Source organism: Conger conger, chromosome 16, assembly GCF_963514075.1.
Source record: "Conger conger chromosome 16, fConCon1.1, whole genome shotgun sequence".
Taxonomy (NCBI): Eukaryota; Metazoa; Chordata; class Actinopteri; order Anguilliformes; family Congridae; genus Conger; species Conger conger.
Genome location: NC_083775.1, coordinates 6,554,044 through 6,559,043, shown reverse-complemented (window position 1 = coordinate 6,559,043; position 5,000 = coordinate 6,554,044). Strand labels below are relative to the sequence as shown.

The window sequence follows — 5,000 nt, the reverse complement described above, 5'->3', positions numbered from 1 at the left end:
CCGGTGGTGACAATAATGCAGACGTTTAGAGAGAGAGAGAGAGACAGAGAGACAGAGAGAGAGAGAGAGAGAGAGAGAGAGAGAGGGGACACAACGCCGCACGGAGACGGACTGAAATCACACAGAAGTGAGAACAGCGTAGGCTGCCTTATTTCTGAGGGTGCACACACACACACACAGGCATTCGGGGAATACGCTGGCATACAAATATAAACATATACAAACATATGAACGTACATATACGTACAAACATGCATGCACACACACACACACACACACACACAAACTTTTCGTTTTACTAATTTCTTGCACTACTGGCGGTTTTGCGTCCTTGTTAAAAGTATGTGTCTTTGGCTGAAACCATGCACTGTAAGCTGAACAGTCGTACATAACTAGCTGAGGAAGGGGGGGCGGGGGGGTTGAGGCGGGGGACAGGGGGATAAGGGGGTGGGGGGGTCGAGGCGGGGGACAGGGGGACAGGGGGATAAGGGGGTGGGTGGGTCGAGGCGGGGGGCAGGGGAAATCGGGGTGTTGGCAGAGGGCAGTTCAGCTCAGAGGGGCAGCCCTGCCCCAGGGTGGGTAAAGCCAGATAACGCTGCGGGGACACACCGGATTAGCCAGCGCAGATAAAAGAACCCCGCACCCCGGCTAAAGGCCACAGGCCCTGCACTGGCCAGATAACGTGCCGCTGAGTCTGCCTGGCGAAACTGCGTTCCACACCACACCACACCGGGCCCACCAAACTGTGCTGAAACTGCACCAGTTTATGCTACGCTGTGCTAAACCTGCCGAGACGCGCTATGCTAAGTTAAAAGTGCACCGAGATGTGCTACGTGCTAGGCTATGCTAAAACTGCATTAAGCTGCGCTAGGCCATGCTAAATCTTCACGATGCTGTTCTAGAAATGTACTGTGCTGTGCTATGCAGTGCTAAAAGAACAATGAGTTGTGCTAGGCTATGATGAAAGTGCACTAAGATCAGCTAGGCTATGCTAAATGCACACTAAGCTGAGCTGTGCGGTGCTAAAAGAACAATGAGATGTGCTAGGCTATGCTAAAAGTGTACTAAGGTGTGCTACGCTATGCTAAAAGTGCATTAAGCTGCGCTAGGCTATGCTAAATCTTCACTATGCTGTTCTAAAAATGTACTGTGCTGTGCTATGCAGTGCTAAAAGAACAATGAGTTGTGCTAGGCTATGATGAAAGTGCACTAAGATCAGCTAGGCTATGCTAAATGCACACTAAGCTGAGCTGTGCGGTGCTAAAAGAACAATGAGATGTGCTAGGCTATGCTAAAAGTGTACTAAGGTGTGCTACGCTATGCTAAAAGTGCATTAAGCTGTGCTAGGCTATGCTAAATCTTCACTTTGCTAAATCTTCACTATGCTGTTCTAAAAATGTACTGTGCTGTGCAATGCAGTGCTAAAAGAACAATGAGTTGTGCTAGGCTATGATAAAAGCGCACTAAGCTGAGCTATGCAGTGCTAAAAGAACAATGAGATGTGCTAGGCTATGCTAAAAGTGTACTAAGGTGTGCCACGCTATGCTAAAAGTGCATTAAGATCAGCTAGGCTATGCTAAAAGTGCACTAAGCTGTAACTGAAAGCGTTTCTGTAAAAAACGGAGCTTCACTGTGTCTCCAGTGTGAGGCCCCTGTGACTGTGTGCTGCTGAGTGAGCTCTGTGAGTTATGGCTGTCTGGGCCTTTTGTGCAGCAGAATACCGTACACGTCACGCGTGTCCACAAGGCTGATCCCCGCGTACAAACTACCTTTATAAAAATTGAGTTAAAATGAAATAATAATAATAATAATAATAATAATACGACTTACTGATAATACAACTTTAAACTGCTTAATGGAACCATTTTCCTGTAGATGCAGTTTACAGGAAAATGTTTCTGTAATATAGGCACCAAAATACTATTAAAAATACAAACTTGCGTGCAAAATGTGAGGCAATTTAACCTAAACTAATCTCTATCACCAACTGGCAACTAACCAGCACAACTGCATGAATATTTCAATTCATTATATATTCAAACAATTATATATTCTTGACACTATCTAAACAATACGTATGGCTTACCACTGTTTCTCAGTGCAAACACAAGCTACCACGCATTTGTGCAACTGAATCTTCAAATCTTCAGTCCAGAACTGTAACTCGGACATAGTATTTTTTTTAATGCAGTAATATATTTTTAAAAGGTACTGATCATAAACGGTTTAAGGAGATAGGTGCCTAAACAGTGTATTGGCTATATAATCAGTTGCTTTTTCTTCTTCCTCAAGTAGTAATAATTCTTTTACAATTCTGGGAAAAAAAATTAAAGACAGGAATATTATTGTATCGCCCTTATTGAAATGCAAACGTTAAAAACAGAAATAAAAAGCTGGGCATTCGTGCGACACGGCTCGTACGAGGCCGTGGTGACAGGAGCGTCTCGCAGCTCCGCGGGCACGGGAATGGGAATGCCTTAATGCGCGCAGCAGAGCCAGACCGCAGCCGGCCAGAGACGGAGAAGCGCGCCGATCGCCTTTCAAAGCGCCTGGTCCCCGGCCAGCGAACCGTCCTGCTCTCCAACAACGAGGCGAGACGAGCCGCGTCCCAGCGCACGGCAACCACACAAACGCGATGAGTGACGACGCGCGCACCAGACAACGGCAGCGCACCGAGATCACAGCAACATACGGTCTGGCACCATCGCGGCGAAGCAGTCTACGCAACCAGCGGTAAGTGTTCTTTTGTTCCTGATTTGAAGAGTTGAAGGGTTTAAGGGTTTGATTATAATGTTTCAAACACTTTAAATCGATTCACCATAAATTTTTCCACAGTTTTTATCAATCTTTTTTTCCCTTTACTTTTTGTTAGTATTCCTCCAAAAATATTTAAATGCAAAAAATGAATAAACAAAGAAAAAAAAACATTCAAAACAAGTTTTTGAAAGTGAAATACAAGAGAGATAAGGACCTGCAGAACATCCAGTGCACCTCAGACGGAACCCCAGCACAACCCCCCGTTCCCCCCCCCCCCCCCCCGTCCCCCCCCGGTGAGGTTGGGCGGGCACTGACCTGGCGTGTGGATGAAGTAGGCCAGGTAGAGGTCCAGCTCCTTGACGGACACGCCGATGTGGTGCGGCTGCACGCACAGGCCGTGGTTGGAGCACTGGGCGACTTGATGAGCCGCTCGCCGTCCGTGCTCTCCAGCGGGCTGCCCTTGAACAGGATGACCATCACCAGGTCCAGCCTCCACACCTTGTCGGCCTGGCGCAGGCAGTCGATGCGCCGGATCTTGCCCTTCTGGTCGGGGTTGGAGAGCACGCAGCAACGGCGGCTTCTTGCCCGTGATGGAGAGCACGAAGTCCTCGCGGAACTCGGGCCGGATGTCCTTGCGGAGCTTGGCCAGGAGGCGCGAGGCCCACTTCTGCTTGATCTCGGGCTTCTCGCCCAGCAGCTCGTCCTTCACCGCGCGCTCCTCGTCCTTCGTCATCCTCTTCTCGTGCTTCTTGAAGTACTTGCGCTTGCGCGCCTGCAGGTTGAACCAGGTGTAGGCGAAGGCGCGCACGTGCGGGAGAAGGGCCTCGATGAAGGGATGGAACTCATCCTGCGGACGGAGGGGAGGGGGGCCAGAGAGACAGAGGGGGGGGGTCAGCGGGTCAGAAACGCGCACAACGGAAATAACCTGCCTTCCCGTCACCGAAAGAGGAAACCGCCGATGGAGGGAAGACAATGGACCGGTGAAATCCCGAAATGCACTTTCACCGATTACTATAGACACTCGCAGCATGTAGACATGGAGATATTTGTCAATTATTTACCAAAATGAATCAAACGAAAAACTGACTGGTGTCCAAGAACATTCCTTTACAGTACGTGCCTGAAATGCTGAAGCTGAAACAAGGTGAAACAGCTGCCTTTGATCAGATAATGCGTATCAAAAAAAGTACTTTCATTCTTTAAATGAAAACATTTTTTGAGAAATTAAAACGAGCACATACTGATGACTCCCACTTCTGGAGACAATCAAATAATTATCCTATCTAAACATTGACATTGTTTAAACACATATTGGCCACAAAGAATTAGGTCACCTGAAAAACGGCTGAATTATAAAATACCGAAATACAATTATGACGGAGGCAGTAAAGGGATTGCGTTCGGCTTCGGGCCGGCGTTTGTGGAACACAGCGGTGAAGAGGGGCTTCGCCGTCCAGCGTTGCTGAAACCCCTCATGGCTGGGAAACAGCGCCAAGACCCCCAAACAACAAAGCCCTTCCACAGACACACCACACGCATGTGGGCTGCTGGGTCTTACCCCAGCACATCCACCACAGCACAAGACCCGCACAGTAACCCACAGATACTCCATTACCTCAACACCCAACTCACAACAAACAGCACACCAAGACCCGTACCGTTACCCACAGATACCCAACTCACAACAAACAGCACACCAAGACCCATACAGTTACCCACAGATACCCAACTCACAACAAACAGCACACCAAGACCTGTACAGTTACCCACAGATACCCAACTCACAACAAACAGCACACCAAGACCTGTACAGTTACCCACAGATACCCAACTCACAACAAACAGCACACAACAAACACACGTTCAGAACCGACACATACACATGTAGGCAGGTAGTTACCATTTCGCACTTTCATCATAAATAGAGCACGTTGGTTGTAAAAATAAAATAAAAAGCTGTATCCCTCCCGCGCAAGTTTTTTTTTTTTTTTTGCTGGATATAAAACGCTGAAGAAAAAGCAAAAAAATGTAAAACTATTTCAGTTGAAAGAGAAGTATCAAAAAAACAAAAGAGCAAAATGAGCCCTCCCTGAATGGGGGAAAAAAGGTAAGTTTAAAAAAAAGATTGTCAGAGAGGGGGAGGGTTGGGGGGCCGGTGGACGGACACCAGCAGTAAGATCGCTGGCGGTGCCAGAAACAAAAAATAATAATACAATTTTAAAAAGAAACTGGAAAGACACACA

At 47.6% G+C, this 5,000-nt stretch overlaps 1 pseudogene; it reads right to left on the bottom strand.

Annotated features, from left to right (window-relative positions):
* Window positions 1–5,000, bottom strand: part of LOC133114498 (nuclear factor 1 X-type-like) — a 147,606-nt pseudogene that overhangs the window by 81,348 nt on the left and 61,258 nt on the right.